This window comes from Pelodiscus sinensis, chromosome 13 (assembly GCF_049634645.1).
Source record: "Pelodiscus sinensis isolate JC-2024 chromosome 13, ASM4963464v1, whole genome shotgun sequence".
Classification (NCBI taxonomy): domain Eukaryota; kingdom Metazoa; phylum Chordata; order Testudines; family Trionychidae; genus Pelodiscus; species Pelodiscus sinensis.
In genome coordinates this window covers 35,441,103-35,467,306 of record NC_134723.1, presented here as the reverse complement: position 1 = coordinate 35,467,306, position 26,204 = coordinate 35,441,103, and the positions used below count along the sequence as shown (strand labels likewise).

The 26,204-nt window shown below is 42.3% G+C and overlaps 1 long non-coding RNA gene across 1 annotated transcript in view; it reads left to right on the top strand.

The window, feature by feature from the left end:
* The first annotated feature begins 523 nt into the window (after positions 1-523).
* The window catches only part of LOC142831253 (uncharacterized), a 62,214-nt gene continuing 36,533 nt past the window's right edge, over positions 524-26,204 (top strand). Inside the window, exon 1 of the long non-coding RNA XR_012906942.1 lies at positions 524-929. This is a non-coding gene — a long non-coding RNA (uncharacterized LOC142831253). The remainder of the gene's footprint in view (positions 930-26,204) is intronic.

Genomic DNA, 26,204 nt, shown 5'->3' with positions numbered 1-26,204 from the left:
ATCACTACAGTTCTGTAGCTATGCCAGCATAACCCTGTAGCATAGACATAGCTTGTGATCATGTCTAGTCTGTGGAGAAGATTGATGCTGCGGCAGTTGGTCTTCTGGTGTTCAGTTTAGCAGGTCTAGCAAAGACCTACTAAATCAAATGCTGAGGGTGCCTCCATCGATGACAGAACTGCTACTTCTCGTGAGGAGTAAGGAAAGTCAATGGGGGCATCTCTCCCATTTACCTCCCACTGTAAGGATGGTGCTGAAGATCAGTTTAAGATACACTGACTCCAGCTACGTTTAAGTCGACCTTTGGCTGTAGTGTGGATCTGGCCTGTAACAATGGAAGCCAGGAAAGGGACGGGTCCCACCTCTTCATGAGACGTCTGTGAAAGGAATGTATTGAGGCCTACCCAGAATATGTCAAATGAGCACCAGTTTAATTGTAAGTGTAAAGGAAAGGCAGCATTGTGAGATACTGGAGAAAAAAATAAAAACAAAATTTTATTGGTCATCCAATCATAACCCCGCTTTTAGGGAAGTAAGTAACTCAGACAGCAGTATGCAAGAAAGTGCTGATTACCCCAAATGGAGCAGACGAAAGTTTTTGTAAGGGCAGAATGAGACAACAAAAATATAACATCAGCAATTGTCAGGCGAGTGGAGGAGTACCAAAATATCGAAACAGGGTATATAAGGTTGGCTGAAACAGACCAAGAACAGATGGGTTGCGAATACAAAAAGCTAGGTCTGATCAAACAGGACTCCCTCCCCGGCGCCGAATCTCGCTGTCGCACATAAGCTCCGAAAGAGGAACAAATAAGCTCCGAAAAGGGAACGAACACCGGTCGTAAGTTGCAATGAAAAATCCAAAGAAAGGAAAAACATAAAGAAAAGAATATCTCCTGAATCTAAGCAATGCTTCTATCTTTCTTAACGTGAGTATATTTGTTGACTCCATAAATTGTTTAAAGGTAAATCAGGAGGGCATATCTGTAGAAGTTATTATTTCTTGTTGTTTTTTAACCGTACTGTTTTTCTACTTTTTCTTTGTATATTATATTGTTTTAAAATAATCAAAAATAGTGAATTGATTTAAATGGAAAATTAATTATAAAAGTAAATAGAAAAAATAAAAAATCTTTGTTTGACCCTAAAAAGAAGTATTCCTCTGTCTGTGGTTTCAAATCCTTTAAAGAACCAAACCCGGTTACCGAAATGGTGTCACGAACAGGATTTGACGAGAGCAGAGGATGGCCTTTTCATGGGTTAAACAAAACAGAAGGCATAGGACCTCTCAACCACTAGTTATATCATAATAAGGATGAGAGTGAAGAAAACATGCTCAAAATAGGAGCAGTTCTAGCAATAGGGGAAAAAAATCATACATATACCCTACATGTAACATGTTCAGGGTTGAGATGTTTAATGGCTAATAATGATCTAGCAAAATGGGAGTTAAAAGATTGCAAAATACCATTACCAGATGTAACAAAAAACCCCATCTAAAGAAACAGATTATAAAAAACTGCAAAACATATTAGAAAGAACAGCCGATACAACAGATCCGTATTGAAATGGGGGTACCCCAGAAATATTAAAATTGCCAAGTCAAACAACTGACCAGTTGATGGGAGAGGTACTAGAGGACCTTATAAGATATGCTAGAGAAAAGAAAAAATTAACTGCCGACAAATGGGATCCAAATAAAGGGATCCGTGTACTTTGGCACTGGTTGAAAAAAAGCCGGAAATACAATAACTAAATTAGAAGGCTCAGTAAATACCCTACAAGACTTATTAAAAAAAGAAACTCAGGAGAGAGAGGAAAAAAAGGGAAATAATGGGAAAAAAGATATAATAAAACCAACAGCCCCACCCCCTCCTTATCCTGAATCAGTCATAGAGGAAAATCAAAAGGAAGAAAGGAAAAAAGTAGAAAAAGGAGGTGTATACCCATGGGATATGCTAACGGAAGGAATATGCACAGGGGAATGTAAATGTGAGAAGGAGATAGGAGAAAAGATTGAGGCTAGAGATGATTTGGTCAAGGCTCATCCGATAACATAAATAATATATAAACAGAGGGGAGGACTTCCACCTGTAGCCAGTATGGAATCAAGAGAAAGATCCCGAATAGAAATGAATGACTTAATAAGTTGAACCCGAAGGAGAAAAACAGGAAGAGGTAGATAGATGGATTTTGCAATTTAACAGACCCCAAAGACATTATGGTGAATATGGAAAACTATTATGGGTTTTAAATGAAATAAAAGATAGGTACTTTTTAATGACAAGTGTAGGTCTTACTTTACACGCTCCAAGGGTGTCAGCTTTAGCATGGCTTACCATGGAAATAATACCACCAAACTTTGAGGGCCAGAAAAATACTTGGGAAAAACTGTATTATAGCTGGCTAGTAAGTTGGTCAAACAAACTGAGGGAAAATTTAATACCCTGGGAGGCCCCAAAAGCCACACCAGGAATAACAGAAACACCCTGGATATTTACAGATGGGAGCACGAAAGGGGGGAAAGCAAAGGCAGGATATTACTGTACCAAATGTGAAAACAAGTTCTTTACTGTGTTAGGGGAAAAAGTGAATGCCCAAGAAGCAGAAGTAGAAGGAGTTAGAATAGGATTACAACATGCACAAGAGAGTCACCCTAACAAACCATGGAATTAGGCATAGATAGTATGTATTGTATAAAGACACTGTTAAAAGGGAATACAGACACAAACACATACAGGGTGGAGAGAAATATGGACCATAATTAGAAATCACGTAAGTGGTACATCAGTGAAGCATATCCCTAGCCATAAAGAAGGATACAATCCTGACCACAAACAACTAGATAAAGAATTGCAAGAATTTGAAGTGTTAGTAGAAAAAACCAAAGAAACAGGAGAAGTGAAAGCTATAACAAAACAAACTTTCCAAGACGCCCAAGTAATATTACAAGTGGAGCATTTCACAATACAAAAACTGGACTTACAAAAAATAGAGGTTATAAATCTGGACATGGAGAAACGAAATTGGAACATTTTGTTAAAAAATGGAAAATTTATTGAGCTAGCAATCAAGAATCAAACTGTAAAGAATGTGGACGAATCACCCATAACAATTGTGAACATATTAAATGATTTGGATGGAACAATTAATAAGGGTATAGAAAGTGCAATAGGATGGGGAGCAAGTGTTTGTAACTTTTTATCCATGTGGATATCAGGAAAATGGTTTTAGATTGTTGTGGGGAAAAATTCCACATATATATAATATTCATATCACAATTATTAATATTATTATTGCACAAACAAACTATAAAATATATGAAAATAAAATAAATAGAAAACGAGCAAATAGCAGATGCACGAGCACAGAGGGAAATAGAGTTATTGTAATTAAAGTGTCTCATTTGACACGGGAGGATGTGAAAGGAAGGTATTGAGGCCGACCCAGAATATGTCAAATGAGCACCAGTTTAATTGTAAGTGTAAAGGAAAGGCAGCATTGTGAGATACAGGAGAAAAAAATAAAAACAAAATTTGATTGGATGACCAACAATTACCCCGCTTTTAGGGAAGTAAGTAACTCAGACAGCAGTATGCAACAAAGTGTTGATTAGCCCAAATGCAGCAGACGAAGGTTTTTGTAAGGGCAGAATGAGACAACAAAAATCTAAAGTCAGCAATTGTCAAGCGAGTGGTATTTAAGGTTGGCTGAAACAGACCAAGAACAGACGGGTTGCGAATCCAAAAAGCTAGGTCTGATCAGCCAGGGCTCCCTCCCCAGCGCTGAATCTCGCTGCCTCACATAAGCTCCGAAAGAGGAACAAATAAGCTCCGAAAGGGGAACGAACACCGGTCATAAGTTGCAACGAAAAATCTGTCTGTGGTTTCAAATCCTTTAAAGAACCAACCCCGGTTACTGAAAATGTCCAGAGAAGTTTAGGCCAGCAGAGCTAAGGTGCCCAAGGGAGTGTCTTTTACACCACCAAGAGCGGTAGTTATGTTGCCCTACGTTTTAAGGCTGGAGCCTGGCAAAGAAGAAAATTGAACGTAGTTCCCTAGAGTCCCAATTAGGTGCCTTATAAACACAAGCTCAGCCTTCCTCTAAGCCAGGCCCATGTAAATACGTTTCATGTTAAGGCATAAAAAAACTCATACCTTTTGGGAAACCTTGCTGCTGGCCTGCTCTGCATCTTTGCCTTTCACCCATTCTCACCAGAGCCAAATGCCTGTGTCCAACATCTTCTCTCACTCCCATGACTTTCAAGGCTCTGGCACAGCCTGTTTTTAAGGTCTTGACATATGCCACCCCATTCCAGTGCTTAACAATGTTGCTTGAAAGACAGATTTTCCATTGATTAGTCCATCTCTGCCCCTGAACTGATGTGTGGTCTTGGGCTCGTCTCTTTCCATGTCTGAGCCTGTTTCCCAGCCTGCTTCTTGAATAAGTAGATTGTAGTCTCTGGGACAGGGATTTTCTGGTACTAGAGAAAGTCCTTGGGTCATTTTTTCCCTCCATAACATTTGTAGCCACAAATAGCCTGAACTGTCTCTATCAACCACAAGATCAATCTAAACCTGAATATCAATGCTGTGTGTAAAAGGTCAGGCTTAAAAAGACAAACAACTCATATCTGCTAATATGTTAACGTGCCATGTCCGACCATTGATTTTATTATGGAATTCTGCTTTGAAATCCAGGTGGTCCCTGAATTCCAAACATCCAACTTACAAACAGCCACATATACACACACAAGCTCACTGGCAGCCTCAGGGGAGCAGGCAAAAGGCACAGAGGACAGCAGCTGGAGGAATCTGGAGGAGCAGGGGGCAGTCGCCCACCCAGCGGCTGGAGAGAAGCAGCACTTTGAAGGGGAAAGCGCCGCTGTTCTCCAGCTGTCGTCAGCACAGCTGACCCCTGCTCCTTTGCAGCCCTCTCACCCGCGCTCGCTAGGGTTACCAGACAGTCCAGTGTTTGAGCTTTCTGTTCAGGAAACAAATTGAGAAAATATAAATGAGAAAATATACATGTCCGGTATTTTCTAAATAAGATGTAATGTCAAGTGTGTCTGGTATTTTTGTTGAAACCATCTAGCAACCCTAGCGCTCGCACCTCTCACCACCTCCGGGTGAGTGGAGGCTGGGGGCTGCATGGGGTGGGGGGTGACGGATGGCCAGAAGTCCCCTTCAGAATCTACACCTACCTGCTCATCCTCCTCTAAGAAACCTGCCTTTCCTCACAGACCAGCACTGAAGGGTTAAATTAAAAAAAATAAGTTTTACTATTTTTCATTGCAAATATACAGTATTTCAGCTACATTGTGGGTTAAATAGGCTTTTATGTGCTAGCCTGGGAACCTAACTACCATTTATAGCATTGTTTCTGTGGGAAGATGCGTTCAGAGTTCTAAACAACCGACTTACAAACTTTTGGGCTGTTCATAAGTTGGGGACTTCCTGTAGACAGAAAAGTCCCAACAACATTAACATACTGCTGCTTTTCTTCTGTGTACCAATTATCACACTGAACAGCAAACCATTTTTCCCTTCGTTACTATCCAAGTGATTGGGCAATTCTACTACTAAGAGATATGGTGAAGAAACTTTAATACCAGATAAATGTTTAAGAAAATAAAATCCCAGGCCCTGAAGAAAAAGCTCTGTATATCCCAAAAGCTTGTCTCTTTCACCAACAGAAGTTGGTCCGAGAAAAGATCTCTCACCCACCTTGTCTCTCTAAAAAAATAATTGCATGCATTTTGGAAAGATCTTTGATCAGATTTCTATTCAGAAACAAAAGAGAGACCTCTGCTGGGAAACAGAAAAATTAAAATACCCTTAATAAACCTGATATTTTAAATGATGCACAGTTCATTATGTATACACAATTCCATAGAATGTTTAAACAAAGAAATCCAAATTTGCCTAGTATTACAATCATATAGCTCATCATTTATGCAAAGAAATAGAAAGAGACTGGGAAAATGCATATATCTGAGAGCTTCAGAAATCAATTCTCTTGTATGATAGTAAAAAATAGTCTTGGTATTTAAAAAGAAAAACAATTAACCTAAATTATGTAACAGAAAATATTTCATTCAACATTATATAAAAACTTTAGGTGCATAAGTAAAGTGATGTAGGATCTAATGCTGTATTCTTTACTTATGTAAGTAGCACCTACAATGGCTTTGAGGAAACTATGTATATGAGAAAAACATGCAACATTGGTATGTAGCTTATTGTGATACACCCTACGGGGCTTTATTATATGGATTATATAAAAATAAAAAGAACCTCGCGCCCCTTTACAGGCAGTGGATGTCACACTGTAAAATTTAGCAAAGAATAAGATACAAATTAGAACTTCAATACTGAACTACAAAACCATTTCAAAAGGTTTCAAAAAAATAAGAAGTCCACCCTCCAGCACTTGATAGCTAGACTTACTTTTGTTTTGCAAATACTTTCAGGCACTAACTCTCTTGGTAAATGTTTGCATTTTTATACACTCCAAAATAAAATAAAAAACCCACAACTCCAGCTTTCTGTAATGCAAAAAAAATTGATTTTTGATTAAAAAGAACATTTTCATTAATTCCCCCAGCTGTAGAGTAGCCATTTTCCAGTAGAATTTGGCTGTTTTCTCTGCATGCGACACCTCTGTGGGTCAACATCAGCAAGGTTCATTTTCATAAGATCATTCTTCAAGCATGCAATGCAGAAGACTATTGTCTAAATACAGTATGAGCAACTTGATTGGGTGCCTAGTTTCCTGGCATTTACTCCCCCATCAGTTGGCTTTTAGCACACATTTAAGGTGCCTGGTACTACTGGTCCCTCTTTGAATGAGCTCATGAACCTATATTTTATTATGCAGCAAATTTTGGACCTTGGTCTTATTAGACAAAATGTCATTCACATGACAGTAACTGAACTGGAATTGTTTTAAAGGGGGCATAACTTGCCCTAACCAGTTTCTGCTGCACATACATTTTCTGCTTTCAAAGGAGAAAGATCTCTGAAATATATGCATGTAAATCAGTGCTTCCCCTAGGCTAACCCCGAGCCCTCTTCATCTCCCATCTGATCACTAAATACATTCCAAACAAATATGGCAAAAGCTAGACATAACAGCACATCTAAGAGATGGGGGAATCATCATTTAAAATCTCACATTTACTTACACGTTAATGACTTAGCCACACAGATAAGTTACTCGTGTATTTACATAGCTGGAGAGCACCTTCAGAAACTATGTATTAATAATTCTAATATCTAGGACCAACATGGCTACAACAACATTGCAAACTACAAATAATCACACCAGATTGGGTGGTGGTTTGATAACAGAAACTATAAAAAACAAAACTGGTGGTCACAAGATGAAAGTCTAATATACTAACCCACCTTTCCATTGTTTGGCTTAGATTGTTTTTTTTAGAGAAGGCACATTTAGTAGGTTACTATTGCTTATTTTCAGAGACTGTTTATACAAAATGTATAAACTTCATAGATAATTTTCAGCATCCTGATTTGAGGCATCATGTTTTATGGTAACACATTATTCCTGCAGAGTTAGTCATATTTCTGTGCCGAGGAACAAGGATATACCCAACCCTCCTTCACACTCCACATTATAATGCTACTTAAGCTGCCATGTATCCTAAGCAAGCCTAGTGTTTGTTTCAAGAATCAGGTTTCTGAAGGTCAGTTTCCCAAAAGCTTGGACTTGGAAGAATCATTAGGATTCGGGGCTGATTTTGAGAAGCTTCTTAGACCCAACCCACGAGGCTTTTCTGGAATTATGTGCCAGCAATTTCAATAAAAGAACTTCTTCAATGTGTGCTCCTTCTTAACATCCTGCTTTGCCTTTAATTCTTTGAGTTACCTTCAAAAAAAAATCATCTGGGGCTTCTTCTTCCCTCCCTCCTTTCTTTTCAAAAAGAGCTTATGAGTAAAATACACAAGCTCCCTTCCTGAGAACGTATTGGTCTGAATGTCTGCTGATTGATTGACTTCACATACACACAGGTATTGACTTGGCGATATATATTGGATGTGTTTCTTTCAGGTTCCTCTCAGGGTCTTTCCCTTTGAACATCTAAGCAGTAGCACAGCACCCCGATGAATTCTATTCACAGCACATTTTGCTGCACTTTATTTTAAGTGGTGCTTGCACACTGTACTCTATGTTGTAGATGTCACCAGAAACCAGGCAGAGCAGTAGGGTGTACATAGCTTTGTAAGCACTGGTTTTGGGGCTGGACTCCGACCCTATGGATCCCCATGTTCTCTAAACCGTAAGAGACACGAGCAAAGCAGCACAAGCCATGGTCTTCCTTGAGCAGGGCAGCGAGATAGAGGAGGGACCAGATCTTCTGGTTCCTCCTTTCTATAAATGAAGAGCGCTACTCCTGATGGTGCGATGTAACCTAGTTCTTGGTGTGGTCTGTGTGTTTTAAATGTCCAGTTCTAAATGTTGAGAGTAAAGGGCGGCGTATGTGAGTGGAGGGGGGGGGGGGAAGCTAGGTTTGGATTGCAGAGCAAACATAGAATAATAGGACTGGAAGGGACCTCGAGAGGTCATCGAGTCCAGCCCCCCGCCCTCAAGGCAGGACCAAGCTCCGTCTACACCATCCCTGACAGATGTCTATCTAACCTGTTCTTAAATATCTCCAGAGAGGGAGATTCCACCACCTCCCTTGGCAATTTATTCCAATATTTGACCACCCTGACAGTTAGGAATTTTTTCCTAATGTCCAATCTAAACCTCCCCTGCTACAATTTAAGCCCATTACTCCTTGTCTTGTCCTCAGAAACCAAGAGGAACAAATTTTCTCCTTCCTCCTTGTGACACCCTTTTAGATATTTGAAAACCGCTATCATGTCCCCCCTTAATCTTCTTTTTTCCAAACTAAACAAGCCCAGTTCATGAAGCCTGGCTTCATAGGTCATGTTCTCTAGACATAATTCTCATTAACTGTCTTGTTCTGTATTAGGTTTTGTTTTACCTTGACTGTATGCTCTGAGTAAGTAAATGGTGGATTCCATTCAGAGTACATTTTGCTATACTTTAAGTGAGCATGTATCTTTCACTTTACATTAATCAGATATTTAAGCAGAAAGAGCAACATGGAATCTTGAAAATACACATCCACTTACACGCCTTCTTCTATTACTTCACCCTAATTTGATTACACTGTCCCATGCTATCCATCCCATCCACCGTAACTGCAGCTTCAGTTTATTAAGACACAGAGCATAAAGCCAACATGAAAGGAAACCTAAGAAAGAATAAGAGTTAAAAGAGAATTATGTTTTCTCTGCATTCCAAAGTTAGGCTCCCCTCCTCCCATCCCTCTTCTCAGATATACTCACCCAGGAACCTACCCCTGCAACAAATTCTATTGCCAACTCTGTCCACACACTATACAAAGTGACAGCATCACAGGACAAAACTACATGAGCCCCTGATGTTGTGGCTTATGCAACCGTAACGTGATATATGCCATCAAGGCAGAACCGAACCTGGGACCTCTAAAGCTTAGTGCATAAGCCTCTGCCACTTGAGCTAAAAGCCAACTGGCGGTCAGCTAAGGCTATAGAGCCAACTCATTCTCTCTGTCTAATTTGTCTTAGTGCCATTACATGGGCCAGTTAACCACACCCAGTATGTGTGGGGGTTACATAGCCACCACCAACAGTGGCAAAGACTGGGTATAAGGGAGTGAAGACATTGTGCTCCAAAGGCACAGGGGGTATGTCTAGACTACATCCCTATGTTGCCAGAGGGATGTAAATTAGACATACCGACATTGCAAATCAAGCGGGGATTTAAATCTCCCGCACTTCATTTGAATAAAAATGGCCGCCGCATTTTGCTGAGTCAGCAGTTGGTTGGCAAAAACAAAGCCTTTGTCAGCCGATCCTGTAAACCTCATTTTACAAGGCATAAGGGATAGGCCGACAAAGGCTTTCTTTGTCGCCCGATCCCCGTCTTGACAGCCGCTTTTTGCTGACAAACTGCTGACTCAGCAAAATGCGGTGGCCATTTTTAGTCAAATGAAGCGTGGCAGATTTAAATCCCCGCTTCATTTGCAATGTCGGTATGTTTAATTTACATCCCTCCAGCGACAGAGGGATATAGTCTAGACATACCCAGGGAGTGCAGACACCGTGCTACAAAGCAGAAACAAGACAGCTTTCTCCAAGTACCCTGTCTCTTTTGCTAATCTAGATTGACCAGTGCTCAAATGAATCAGCAGCAGCAATAAAAAGGAAGTTAAACACACTAGGCCAGCTAATGACTGCCCAGGGGTTGAGATAGCAAGACATGCAGGAGAAGAAGGAAGCCAAAATGTGCCTCTCTTTGCTAGCATAGAGTTGTACCCAGCAAGCCCGTGAACAGAGGGGAAGGGCTGTCACTGGACAGCATCTGCAGAGCTGCAGGTGAGAAAGATGCCTTATAAACACAGGTATGTATAATACTCTCAAACACAGCTATTTCTCTGCCTCTCTTTTCAAAGTACTCTGGGGATACAGTGTATAGGAAAGACACCATATAAAATAAAGCTGCAGAGCAATGGGGCTTGATAAGTTAACTCCCTATTCCTCCTTCAGCTCGAGATCTGCCATGCCCTAGCAATCAAACAAAACAGGCTGTTGCAAATGGCTGCATCATCTTGGCGTCAGCACTTCCCGGCCCGAGGCTGTCACTCCTTTTTATCCTCCCTGGGAAATCAGAGTTTGAAAAGGCACATTCTGTTCCTCCAGAAGGGAACAAAGGACACAAAATGTAATTACTAACATTACCATACAAACCGTTCCTTACAGAGCTGTGTGCTATTCTGAGCCCCAAACACACTTCTGCCCAGAAGAAAATTCGTCCTGACAGACAGTCTCGTACTGTTGTTAAGCACATCCAGGGCTCACTAAGATTTCTATTGCCCAATCCATACTTAAGGCAGTAGTGGACAGTGGGGCAGACCATTAGGTTCTAAGTGTGGCTCTCAAGACATTGGTTTACTGTTGCCCATGCATGGAGTTGACTGATTCCTCTGCTTTCCGTCTGCGGAGGTCTTCTTCTTACCGGTATACTGAAGTCACATGCACATAAAGCAAAAGCATGTGAAGAGAAGTGGGTGATGCACACAACACTGAAAGCTGTGTGTTTCCTCTGCATCCAATCAAAGCATCAGTTTCAACAGCCGCTGAATCTGGACACCAGTTCCGACTTACATACAGATTCAAGGTAAGAACACCAGGCGTCCCCAAGTCAGCTGCTGCTGAAACTGATCAGCAGCTGATTCCAGGAAGCCCAGGGCAGAGCAACAGCAGACCAGGGAGACGGGGAGCAGCTTTTTTCGCCCCGGAGAAGGCGGGCGGCGGGACCAGGTGTCCCGCTGCTCTAGTTCTCCGGGGCGAGAATTCCACGTTCGTAACTGCGGATCCGACGTAAGTCGGATCCGCGTAACTCGGGGACTGCCTGTATCTAACTTCTCATCCACAGGGTTCTACTAAAATCAAAATAATATATGAAAATGAACACTTGAGACATTTATTTATTAACAATTAAGTTACTATACCAATAGCATGTGTATTGCAAATGTAACTTTATTTGTGATTTTCCACTGCAAGCAAAACGCTTTGTTTTAGGAATGCTTTTCTGGCTTTGTGGTGTGTAAACTCGTTGATAATTGAAGAAAAATCTAATTTACGTGCCACATCACTCAATGTTAAGCATTGCGAGCCCATTCAAATGCTCTTGTCCCATTGTAGAATGATGATAGTTCTTTACTTGTTTTAACATGTTGAATGTGCATTCACCCGAAGCCACTGATGCAGGGAGACTGACAAAAATGTATAATACAATTGTGACATTAGGAAATAGATTCAACAAGATGAGGTTGAATATTTCTTGAAGCAGTTCTTTTGGCTTGCAGTCTGCTTTCAAGTTGGTGGAATCAATACATTTCAGGAAGACAATCTTGTCTCAGAGATCTCTTGAAATTTCGTTGTTGTACATTTGTTGAAACTGTTCAGCTGCTCAATATAGATCTTCATCACTTAGTTTTCTGAACTCCCAAAGAAATCCAAAAAGGGTACAAATTTATCACTGACTCAAATCAACGTGTAAGACCAGATTTGATGGAGTCAGTAATAACAAAAAACATTGGCTCGATAGTGCCTTTCTGTATCAGATTGAGATGTTAGGCTGCGATTGGTAGAAAACACAGATGAAATGTCAATATCCTGCGCTACTAATTTGGACTCAGAAAGGATTGCATCTCATTGCTCATGAATCTTTTGAATATCTTTAAGAAGTCTTTCAGTGTTAATCCTCTCAACATCTAATGTAGCATTGCATGCTTCAATTACAAGATTAGTTTTGTAGATCATTTTTAGCAGCTTCATCCACATGGACAACATTAAAATGCATTCAAATTTGGATGTATACTTCTGAATTGACTTAAGCTCAGTGAGAGCCTATGCTGTGCAAGTAAGAGATTCAAGCTCACTTAAAGCTTCTCACAGAGTCTATATTTTATTATCACAAAAAAGCCTTTAAAGGTGAATCTAAAATTGGACAAAGAGGTAGCTTACAGCTGAGCTGATATGGTTACTGTATATGAAGACACATAAGAAAAACCGGGAATACAAAAATCTCCTAGGCAGAGATAAACATCTCACTTAAAGGTTAAACGTACCCTCAGACCAAGCAAAATCACTTTACAGTAACAGAATTAATTACAACCATCACAATTTGAGGCCCCTTTGTCTCCTCCTCACCCCCTGATAGGGCCTGCAGATGATATCTTGAAAGCCAAGTTCCCATCTGCTCCATATGATCTGTTAAAGATCCCACGTGACTTCTCATAATAGTTCCCCACAGTGTCCTTGGGGAAAGATTTCACCCAAAGTAATGTGTTGGGTAATGTACAAAGCACGCCTTGGCAATGGCCTTCTCCACAGAGGTGGCTACACTTTTATGGCTGTACAGGCTGTTAAGAAACAAAACTATGCAGTCTCAGTCTAAAATGACTTATTTTAGATTAAGAGGAAAAATAACCACGAACACAAGAAAGTACAGTATGTGCATGTCCTTTAACAAGCCACAATAGCTCTGAAAACAGAATGGCTGCCACAAAATGGCGGTCAATTCTGAAGGCAGGCAGAGTTCTTGGCCATGTAAAGGCTCAGTACACACTAAATAAAGGCCTCGCTGTGTAACACATACATGCCGTGATGCAGTCTGGAACGGAAACCCCTTGGGTATCGTAATACCCTACTGTAGGGATTCCCGAACTTCATTTCACCATGACCTCCTTCTTACCCACAAAAATTACTACACAATCTCAGGAAGGGGGACCGAAGCCTGAACCCACATGAGCCCTGATGTTGCATGTAGGGGGACAAAAGCTCAAGCCCCACTCCCTGCCCCTGATAGCGGGGAACCCAAGCAGAAGAGCTTTAGATGCAGCCATCCAGGGGTTTTGGCTTTAGTCCCAGAAAATTCATGCTGAGCTGCCTCACTTTCCCATTTACATTGTGGTTCCTACAATATAATAGGATACACCTCAGCCCTCTGATATGGTTAAAATATGGCTCAGTCTTGTTGCAAACATGGATTGATCCATGGCTATAGATTTGTTCAGGAAACATAACCGGTGCCATCTACATTTGGAGACAGAGCCATGTTTTAGACATATTATGTTTGTTTCATATTAATGCTGTGGTATTACCTACAGCCCTCAACCTGGATGACTATAAATTCCTCTGGTGAAATAGCTCGATAATTACAACATTTATTGCATCTCAACCCCAGTGGAAGATGTCGCTCTCTTGTCAGTCACACCACTAACCTTGACCCAAGTATGACATTCAAGTTCAGTAATCAATAATCCTTCATCGTTGTGTTTAACACCTTGGTATACCACAATCCATGAGACTTTTAGGGATTTTTTACCCAAAGGTCATTTTAAACAATTTTACTACAGGTCCATTTTCACTAGGAGAGCAATACGAAGTGGATTTGGGGTGTATCCGATGTGTTTCCGTTTATTATTTCTGAAAACAACCTTTTTTTATACTGAAGGCAAAGCCACTTGCTAGGATAAGAAGTTACCAACTTATAAAGATTTGCTTATTTAAAAAAAAACAACCTAACATTAATATTTCCCTCTTCCGCATCCCATTTGAACAGGATATTGACTATAGTGGTTGCCTTGATCAATTGCTAACCAGTCAACTTAGGATAATTACTGCTGACTTCTAGCAGAACTTGTTTGGAACTTTTTTCTTATGCCTGTGTATTTATACCTGCCTCTGGAATTTCCACTACATGCATCTGACAAAGTGGGTCTTTGCCCATAAAAGCTTATCCTCCAATAAATCTGTTCGTCTATAAGGTGCCACAGGATTTCTCGTTGTTCTTGCAGATTCAGACTAACATGGCTACTGCTCTGATACTCTAGCAGAATTGTTTAATCAGACCACTCCAGACTGGACTTTTTTATTTTAGTGGCAATTTACTGCTAGATAGAGGAGCTTGCTCCAGATTTCAGGAAGGCAGCATGAAGCTGTATTGGACAGCAGAAAGAAGCCGTGCATTTGTTCTGAAGGGTTGTAATCACTGGAGCTATCTATGTACACAGCTCCCACGTAGAGCCAGGCCAAGTTACTTAGGGTTGCCAGGTGTCCAGTTCTCTACCAGATAGTCCGGTTTTTTGGGGCTCTGTCCGGTAAAAAAAAAGTCCAGAAAATACCAGGCGTGTCCTTATTTGAGTCACAGAAGCCTTTATTCACCCTGCTCCGTTCCCTGCACATTACCTGCCTTCAGGGCTGTCTATTTGTGTAGGCCTGTTTGCCAATAGAGCTCCACTCTAGCGTCTGTTTCAGATTCAGCCCAATACACTGCAGCCACTAACCCATTACAGTGCTGGCAATTCAGCAAACTGCACCCTTCTGAGCCCGTACTGCACCAAGCCCTGGGCTGAAGGCTTTGCTGCAGGTGCAGTTTTTCTGATGAGAATGAGGCCTTAATCATTTTTTAGTCATTAAAGATCATTATTGCAAGAGCAGGGGTGGGTAATCGTGGTTTCCTGGCACTGTTCCAAGTTGGGTAATTACAAAGGGCATGTTAGCATGCAGAATAGAAATTCAGCTGGAAAAAGCACACACTCCCCTTATGTGGCTGCGCTTTGCTGGACAGCAAAGGGAGGTAGAGAAAGAAAGACTTTGGGGATCATTTTGGATAAGAAGTATGCTATAAATGTTCCATGAGTATAGCATTATTCACCTTTTAGACTAAAAAATACATTTGCATCTAAATACATTTCCCAGTGATCACAAACTCCCTTCAGTAACTCCAGGAATTCACCTTAGTCTTCCATTTCCATGTCCCAAAACTAAAACAAGGCACAAAGCTTTCAGAATCAGATATTCGTCCGGAAAAAGGAAATAAATATTTGCAATAACTTCTCCTCAGTCACCATGCTGATTAATGCAGACTGCAACAAAACCCTGCCAAAGTCTGGCATCAATACCATTGGGGTGCATCAAATGAGGAAAATAGGTTCAAAAGCATAAGTTTTATTTCACTTTCATAGATCTCTTCAAATAGAACTAAAGCTTTGTTTTAGCCCTGTTACCTTTGGGCATACAGTTTCCTGTGTGATTCAGCATAGGAGCGTGGTTACCTATTGATTATCAGGCTTTTTACAAGTCTGGGATTTTTATTTCTCGTTGCAGGGTACAAACAGGAAAGCAGAAGGATTAAACTGATTTTTAAAAGTTTCCATGAAGGGCCCAATCCAAAAGTCATTGAACTGACTACAGTGGATTTACATCAGGCCCTAATTAAGGGCTATCTACCACATTCATTGTATAATTAAAACTGGTCACTTCCAATACCAATTTTCACTAAGCAGAACTTTCTGTTGACTGATCTGTACACCCCATCGTGCAGGGCACGCAAACATCAGTTAAGCACTACTGCACACTAAATATTAGCCATTTGCTAATGCTTATCACAGAATACTAGGACTGGAAGGGACCTCGAGAGGTCATCGAGTCCAGTCCCCTGCCCTCATGACAGGACCAAATACTGTCTAGACCATCCCTGATAGACATTTATCTAACCTACTCTTAAATATCTCCATAGATGGAGATTCCACAACCTCCCTAGGCAATTTATTCCAGTGTTTGACTACCCTGACAGTTAGGAACTTTTTCCTAATGTCCAACCTAAACCTCCCTTGCTGCAGTTTAAGCCCATTGCTTTTTGTTCTACCCGCAGAGGCCAAGATGAACAAGTTTTCTCCGTCCTCCTTATGACACCCTTTTAGATATCTGACAACTGCTATCATGCCCCCCCTCAATCTTCTCTTTTCTAAACTAAACAAACCCAATTCCTTCAGCCTTCCCTCATAGGTCATGTTCTCTAGACCTTTAATCATTCTTGTTGCTCTTCTCTGGACCCTCTCCAATTTCTCCACATCTTTCTTGAAATGCGGTGCCCAGAACTGAACACAGTACTCCAATTGAGGCCTAACCAGCACAGAGTAGAGCGGAAGAATGACCTTTCGTGTCTTGCTCACAACACACCTGTTAATGCATCCCAGAATCATGTTTGCTTTCTTTGCAACAGCATCACACTGCTGACTCATATTTAGCACCAAATAGAATTATGGCTTATTGGTGCTCACTTCATTATTTGCACTAGACTATTAAATGTTTGTCTTGCAGCAACTAACCCTGATATTTCCACAGTTAAACACTCTCCTCTGTCCCACCCCAAAATACTTGCCATTCTAAAATAGCATTTTCTCCCCAACATGCTGCTTTAGATCAGTGGTTCTCAAAGTGTGGCCCATGGACCACGGCCATCTTGCAAACGACCATGGTCTCAGTGCTCAGCCTTCTCCCCCGCTCCAGATTAGGGAGCCTGTGCAGGCACTCCAGCCTCTAAGCCTCTCACTTGTGAGATAGGCTTCCCACTACAGGGATCTAGCTCACCGAGCAGGAAGCAGCTCCACAAGAAACTACTCACCTGGAAGCTGTCTCCACTGCTCCCATTGGCTGGAATCCCAGCCAGACTATCACCCTTAGCCCGTTCCTGCACCCTACTTCCCGCCCACACCCTGTCCTGCATCTATTTTGTCATCATGGGTGGTTGGTGGCTGGTCCGCGGAAAGGTTTGCGCTGAGCAGGGCGAGCGGCGGGCCAAAGAGTTTGAGAACTACTGCTTTAGATTATAGAGGTGATTGTCCAACAGTTAGGCTACGTCTACACTGGCATGATTTTCCGGAAATGCTTATAACGGAAAAGTCTTCCGTTATAAGCATTTTCGGAAAAAGCGCATCTACATTGGCAGGATGCTTTTCTGGAAAAGCACTTTTTGCGGAAAAGCGTCCGTGCCAATGTAAATGCGCTTTTCCGCAAAAAAGCCCCGATCATCATTTTCTCGATTGGGGCTTTATTGCAGAAAAGAAAGCTGGGCTGTCTACACTGGCCCTTTTCCGGAACAGTTTTCCGGAAAAGGACTTTTTCCCGAATGGGAGCAGCATAGTTTTTCCGGAAAAGCACTGATGATTTTACATTAGATCGTCAGTTATTTTCCGGAAATTCATGGGGCCAGTGTAGACAGCTGGCAAGTTATTCCGGAAAATGGCCATCGGGGCTTTTTTGCGGAAAAGCGCGTCTAGATTGGCACAGACGCTTTTCCGTGCCAATCTAGATGCTCTGTTCCAAAAATGCTTTTAACGGAAAACTTTTCTGTTAAAAGCATTTCCGGAAAATCATGCCAGTCTAGACGTAGCTGGAAAGATTTTCTACCACTATAAACAACTATATTATGTTTATTTTGTGTGTCTGAGGTCAAAGGGTAGTTTTCTGCTGCATACAGATGTTCTAGCTAATTCCACCATTTCCTTTATTCACAGGCAGCAGGGCCAACAGGCCTGCTTATTCAGGGACAGGGCTTCGGGCAGAAGGGGCAAGGCTGAGGTGATTAGAGACCATGCCCTGTAGAAATGGGATAGTTCAGAAGGTGGGGAGAAAGATCCAGAGAATTTTCTGGTAACCTGCCCTTGGGCACACTTCAAAAGGGTTTTTTAGTCCCCCGCAAAGGACCAGTTGGCCTTTTGCCAATGAACGGCTATTGGCCAAATGGCTGCTGGTTGGTTATTACATTGTAATGGGGGAACGGAACTAGCTCTCACTGTAGGTATCATTTTAATCTTAGGATGGGACAGCTCCCATTAATTGCCACTGTTAAATGCAATCCCTGAACTAGGCTGGCATCTCACCTGCCACTCTGAGCCCTTTTCAAGGTGGCTTTTTTGGATCTAAAATAGCCAGTGACAAACAAGATGCCTCCTGGTTGCCCTCCACATTAGCCTAGCACAAGAGATTCGTTTGGACATTAGGAAAAACTTCCTATCTGGGTGGTTCAGCACTGGAATAAGTTGCCTCGGGAGGTTGTGGAATCTCCAGCACTGGAGAGATTTAAGAGCAGTGAAGATATTTAAGAACAAATATTTAAGAGCCTCTAGATCTATCAGGGATGATGTAGATGGTGTTAGGGCCTGCCGTGAGGGCAGTGGACTGGACTTGATGACCTCTCAAGATCCCTTCCAGTTCTAGTGTTCTATGATTCTATGAACTTGTGTATCCTATTCCATTTCCTCATATACATTCTGATCAGTATTCTACTATGTACCTACAAAGATATTTTCTATTCCAAATAATGGGCTTCCATTCTATTAAGGTTCTTATAGGCTTGGCGTGACAATTCCTACCAGATGAGTAAGACCATAATGTTCATGCAGCAGATTCTTGTATAAATACTGTATAGATTTAAAATAGACTGGCTTATAGCTGGCAAGGTGGCTTTTTGAATGGTAGGATATTATGTCTCATGCAATAAATATGAATCTTGCAGGCTAATGGAAATGAAGGTACATTTGCTTTTGAAAGATAGTTTCATCAAAGGAATTTCTTCTACATAGAATTGATGAGCAATAGTTGGGGCACTTTAAGTAATTATTTAATAATGTGGAAAATGTTTTGGCATGTACAGGATACACAAAATAAAAGCCCCTCCCTTAGAAAATCCCTGAAAAAATGTTTTGCCAAATCAGATCTATCAACCAAGTCCATTGGGGGAAGGTGTAATGGCATTTTATTGCCTTGGACATGAACATCATTAAGACAAAGATAAGTAACCAAATGGAATATGCATGTAGCGTGACTTCTTTGCTATATCTCTGTAAGCACCCTACTGGTAGCTACTTGGCTGTGGGCCACTCAAATCCAAAAGACCATCTGCCAACTGGTTCACATGTATCCCTCCCAGGGTTAACAGATGTATGCTAGATGATATGTGAATGGTGTTTTACAGAAGCAATTAGCTTAATCTTGAGCTAAACAGTTTAAATTTCAGGAACAAAAAAAAGTTTGCTCCCAATTCCATAGTGAATGCCTAACTAAAAGCCAATAAGCCACTGGCTATTCAAAACTGAAATGCCAGAAAACAATACTAGCTTTATTTCTTTCTTATTTTGATTTTTAATGGGGGATGATATAGGATTGATTGATTTCTAGGTTGCAAATGACTACAGGTATTTGTGCTCATTTTGGTTAGTGTACTTTATTCAATCACAATCTAACAGCCAGTTTGACATTTGATTAGCCAAACCTCAGCTTGTTAGTTGATGGGTCTTCCAAGTGGAAATAGAACCCTGATTTTGACACTAACTTACCATATGACCTTAAGCAAATCACTTAACCCCATGTATTATGTAAAATGAGAGTAATAATATGATTTACCTCAGAGTCTGTTGTGTGGCTTAATCAGTTAAGGTGTGTGAGATGGCCGGAGCTATAGAGGTACAGAGCATTGTTATTATACTAATCAATTAATTTGTCATTATCAGACCAACCAGTTTTATTCTTATGACACAAGAGAGGCTTGCTTTGGTTTGCTTTAAGCCCTCTTTTCAGCCATTTCTTTGCTTCTCCTCTTGTAAAGAGTAACTTTCATACTGGAGAAAACTGAATGAGAAGCTTAATCGCAAATAAAATAAATTGCCAGTAATTTCTGGTATCCCCTCTGCTATTATGGAAAAATTTGCATTTGAATAGGGGCTTTTTTTCCATCACAATCCAGCTTCACCTTGATCCTGCACTATAATCATCATCCCGCATTTATGAAATCACAGCGTGTTGCCGTAGAAATTATGTCACAAATTCATCATTATGACTTCCCCTGCAGGAGCAATTGAAGCTGAAGATCGGCTCTAAGAGTTACCTTTTTATAAGCTCTGGTTTAAAGATATTTTAATATTTTTAAAAGGTATAGAATTGAGATTAACCACCATAGGGAATTATTCCTACATGTCATAAATATCAGAGGGATACAAGATTACCTCTATAAATTGCAGAAGACATAAAATATGATCAAGAGACTTTATGGTAGATGATTTTTTAAATCAACTTCTAGTCTCTGAAAGGTTTCCATAAAAACAGACCATTAGCTAAAAAAAAAAATTATTCAAAATCCCAAACACAGAAACAGTCTTGCAATGGTGAAGTGACAGACAACATATTCCAGTTAGGAATGTTCATCTGTCAAACTGCTGAAAGGGAGGGGTACATTGTCCCATACGTTGCTGTGATAACCTACTAAGTAATTTGCTACCATGGCAAGAAAAATTCACAGGGTGAACTTTAAAGTAAATAATTTATGCTTAAAATACTATAGAGTTTCCCACCAGGCTAAATCCCTGTTTCTCCCTAGGGTTGCAACAAAAATACCAGACATTACATCACAATCTACATGACATCTTCTTTAGAAAATACCAGACATTTTTATTTTTCTCAATTTGTTTCCCGGACAGAAAGCTCAAATACTAGACTGTCCGGTTCAAAACTGGATACCTGGCAACCCTGTTTCTCCCACTTTTCCCAGAGTGATTGGTGCTATATTTTCTAATCAGAGCCACCAACAGACTTTTATACTGCAGAAAACCTTAAAACAAAGCAATGTACTCTGCCAATGAGTGTCTTCTTATCCTTCATAATTATTGAAAATAATCCTGTAAAGGAGCTCACCCTCTCACCAGCGCCCCTCTGCAGCTGAGGCATGTATCAACAAGCTTCTCTGCTCTGACAAGAAAGGTATCCCAGATGGCCTTAATCACCTGCTACCAGGCTTATTCTTACCCGCTTTTTGTAGCTGTTGGGGAGGGGACCCAGACCCACCCACTCCTCTGGGCTCCAGCCAAGGGACCCTGTAAGTAGCAGTTGCTGGCTAAAATCCAGCTCAGCCAGGTCTGAAATCCAGCTCACACTAAGAGCTGTCTGAGGTGCCACTGTCTTCCCAGTCAGTCCCTGGGTCTGCCTAGGTTGAGCTCCAGCAAGGAACTGCCAGGCCCTGGCCCAGCAGCTTCTTTATATCAGCTTGCTGGGGCCTGATTGGCTACAGCAGAAGCAGCCACTCTAGCTGCCTGGAGGACTTCTGCTCTTTTCCCTGGGGCAAGGTGTGGTAAGGCCACCAGCCTCCAGCAGGGGGCTTTGGGCATCATCCACCCTGTCACAACTTCATTTTGGACTAAAGAACTCCACTTACCTACCCTTCACAGCTAGAACTCAGAAAACCATTTAAGGAGACATTAAAAGCATCCACTAGTAGTCCAGTGCCTCAGATCATCAGTTCTAGGGACACAGGCAGATGTTTACTATAACTTAGGGCAAGGGTATCAACGTTGCTGACGCTCTTGTTTGCATGCCAGCATCTGTGCGCTGTCTTACTTTGGAATAGCACATTTTGAATTGGGACTGAGTATGTGGCAAAAATGAGGCAAGAAAAATCATAACTGTGATGTATACAACCCTCCCTTCCTTGATACTTTTAAGCTCCCAATCCTGAAATCTGTTCCATCTAGATGGACCCCTACCTGGCCCCTATTAAGAGCCCTGTTGAAATGCTATATACAACGGTTTCCCCTGGCAGCTCAAGTTCCAGGATCAAGGACTCTTTGAAGGAGCTGTAACAACTTTTCTTAGGCCAGGAGTACATCAGACAGCACTGCCTCGGGTGTCAGAGCTCCTTGCCAGGTCTGGGTAAAGGACAGGCTTTACTGGCCCATGCTGTGGACCCTCATTCCTGGAGGCATGTGAGGAGGTCAGAATCTCAGTTTTCATCCACAAAAGTAAGTTTCTAACTCTCACAAAAATGGAAAGCCTGACCAGTCACTCTCTGGCCCGGAGATTATTTAATGATTTGTATGAGGCAGAGCAGCACCACTGAGTGAATCAGGCACTTCACTAAGATCCTGGCGGGCCCGGGTTCAAGTTTTGCTCAACATCACGCAGAATGGCCACCTCCACTTTACCCAGCTGACTAAGAGGTACCTGATCTATGAGGTAGGAGCAGTCAGAAGTATGCGCGCCACATCACTCTTACCGGGAAACTGATGAGCTTTAAGTGTGTCAACCTGATGCCATCAGGCAGCCCCGCTGCAGCACATTAGGCAACCAGCCCCACTGGTAGATCACTGCCTGCAGCCTGCTGCCCTGCAGGGCTCCTGGCCCGCCACTAGAACTCCCTGGTCCTGGAACATCCGTGGTCATGCCTGACCATGGATGTTGCCGGACCAGAGAGTCCCAGTTTACAGAGTTTCAACTTGTAGTAACTGATACAAAGATGCTGGTTAATACTTCTCATGGGTGGTTTGGCTTCTTTGGTTCTCCACTCCATCCTAGGGCACTTTTCACTTGAGTTTTGCGGGCTACACATTTTTAGAAGTTAATTGCTGTTCATTTAGGGACAGCAGAATAGTCTGTTTGATTGCCAAGATTTGGATGAGCCCCTATACTGGGAACAAGGTAGGAGAACTAGAGACCAGTTACTAGAGAAAATTATTTCCAGTGATCTATATGAAGAACACTGTTTGGTGTGTATAGATTAACGCAGTTTTCATTTTCACTTTAGTTCTTCAGAAAATCAAGTATGTGGAAAACATGAGAAAAACTAGAGGGTCATTTGAGAAGTCAAAGGCAAAGTTGATATGCAGAAAGACATTGACATTTAACTTTATTACTGTACTTTTCATATTTTATATGTAACTTAAATATTATGTTAAGAATATATTAAGAATGGCCGTGCTGAGTCACACCAATGATCCATAAAGCCCGGTATCCTGTCTTCCGACAGTGGCTAATGCCTATTGTTTCATGAAAACTCTGGCTTTTTTCCGTTTGGTTTTTTAAAAGGATGCAAAGAAAGCAAATGAAAAAAATCCTTATTTACTTATCGTTGGCTAATTATTTGCCTTGCAGAAAAGCATGAAGGGAACAGAGAGAAGAAATTGTGTAAATTATACCTATCATTGCTGAAAAGGTTTCATTTTTACAGACACATGCCCATCTCCAAATCAGAACCCCAAGACCCGACCCCAATAATATGTTGGCTGGATCTGGATCTTTGAACACGAAGCTAAGTTTTGGTTTGTGGAGCGCAGAGTCTGAATCCACATCTAAAGTACACACCTAAAGCCTAGTGTTTGACACATGACAAGATAAATATGGAGGCTGTGTCTAGACTGGCCAGTTTTTCCGGAAAATCAGCCGCTTTTCCAGATAAACTTGCCAGCTGTCTACACTGGCCGCTTGAATTTCCGCAAAAGCACTGACTTCCTACTGTAAGAAATCAGTGCTTCTTGTGGAAATACTATTCTGCTCCCATTTGGGCAAAAGTCCTTTTGCGCAAAACTTTTGCACAAAAGGGCCAGTGTAGACAGCTCAGATTTGTTTTGCACAAAAAAGCCCCAATCACGAAAATGGCCATCGGGGCTTTTTTGCGGAAAATGGCCATCGGGGCTTTTTTGCGGAAAAGCGCGTCTAGATTGGCACAGACGCTTTTCCGTGCCAATCTAGATGCTCTGTTCCAAAAATGCTTTTAACGGAAAACTTTTCTGTTAAAAGCATTTCCGGAAAATCATGCCAGTCTAGACGTAGCTGGAAAGATTTTCTACCACTATAAACAACTATATTATGTTTATTTTGTGTGTCTGAGGTCAAAGGGTAGTTTTCTGCTGCATACAGATGTTCTAGCTAATTCCACCATTTCCTTTATTCACAGGCAGCAGGGCCAACAGGCCTGCTTATTCAGGGACAGGGCTTCGGGCAGAAGGGGCAAGGCTGAGGTGATTAGAGACCATGCCCTGTAGAAATGGGATAGTTCAGAAGGTGGGGAGAAAGATCCAGAGAATTTTCTGGTAACCTGCCCTTGGGCACACTTCAAAAGGGTTTTTTAGTCCCCCGCAAAGGATTGGGCCATCCTGAGGCCTGCCTGCATGGAGGACGGGACAGCTTGTGTCTGCCCTATCAATGACACCTCCACAAAAAGTTCTGCCTAGGCCTGGAAGGATATAACAGCTGCTGATTACTCTCTGCTTAACAGGCTTCCACTGGGTAGCCAGAGTAGGAATACCCAGGGACTTCATTGCATCATGAGAGTCCTTGAGGTTGTGGAGTTTAGGGTTCATTTGCTCCACAAACAGCAAGTTCCTTCAAAGGGAAGGTCCTGGATAGTTGGTTAGAGCCAAGCATGCCAGCACAGGGCTATCCCAGGGGACTTGTGTCTGCTCAGGATTGCTTGTTGATTCACAACCCTGAGCAGCAAACTCCCAGTGGAATAAATTTTATGGCACAACAGCTCTGGGCACTAAGCATCCCTCATCTGAGGTGCTGGAGCCTGATGAACCTTACCTTTCCTTTTCATTCACTGCCTCAACCACCAGTGAGCACAGCTGATGGTAGGTGAACAGGTATTAGTTCCCCTTTGTGGGTGTGGTAGGGCAACTGCCCCACACTGGTCAGGGCCTAACTGATTACTTTCTGCTGGGCAACTCCTTTTATACAGGGCTGCCCCCACAAGCTACAGCCTGATTGGTTCTTTCCAAGCTTCCCCCTCATTGGCCAGGGCTCTGTGCAGGCTCTCTCCTGCCTGTTTTAACCCTTTACGGCCAGTGTGAGGCAGTCTCCCTACCACCGGGAGTGTGAAGAATTTTTGCTTGACTACTTGGGCTGTCAGGGGATTAGAGGCATGTGTTTGCCAGATAGTCTTAGTGTTATCCTAGATGGTCTTAGTTATTGGCAACACCACTCTGGAGGGACCTCATGGTGTCAAAATATCTACCATCTGGTCCTTCTGTGCCATGATCTCCTATTTCTGGATATTCATGTTTTTGGCCAGCCAGCGGAGGAGGGCCAGCAATGCTCTGTGGTCTATAGGTGGTGGTCCCAACACCCTTGAGCACTTCGAGGGTCAGGCCTGTGGGACTATTGCTGTGAATCAGACTGGCACCACGAGTCAGACCAGCAGTTCCCCTGGGAGCGGTGCCAGGCCTCCAAACATTGCTGTGAAGTAGGTCAGGCTGCCAACGGTCCAAACATTGCCAGCTTGCCTCTGGACATTGCCTGGTGATGGGAAGTGGTGGTTTCTCTCATACAGTGGGAGACTTCTGCACTGTCATTTCAACAAGGCCTGAAAAGTATCGGGTGGGAGGGAAGGCATTGCCACCTCTTCCACCTGCAGCCACAGCGACTCCAGAAGGATGGGGCCTGCTAGAGGGTCCAGAGCCCATGTGGCCCAGAGGTCTCACATCCAAGGGCCCTTCGTTCGCACTGTCCCTGGCGGAAGACACAGCAATGGTACCAATGATACCCCCTTTGCATTCTTGCTGCACCCAACAGGAGACTGGGAGAAGCACCGGGAAGATGGCTGCTTCCATGCTGGAGAGCAGTGGTGCTGAGGTTGCCATGCCGAGTCCTTTCTCAGCACCACGTCGGAAACTGCCAAATGGGTGCTACATTTGGTGACCCAGAATGGCACTGGGTCTAGCTTCTGCTGGGGACAGTGTGCTGACTCCACTCGGAGCTGCTTTAATTGACAGTCCTGCTCCTTCCATCCAAGGCTTAAACTCTTGCAGATCCTACATGTTGCAGAGTGGTGAGCCTCTCCCAGACACCTATGACAGGTGAGGATCAACCATAGGCATAGGCTTTGAGCAGGAACTGAATTGCTGAGATTTGGGCATGCCCTAAGTCCCAGAGGGAACATGCGTGGAAATGGGAAAGTTCCCCCTCCCCTTCTGCTAACAAAACTACAACTAACTAAGGGGATAACTAATACTA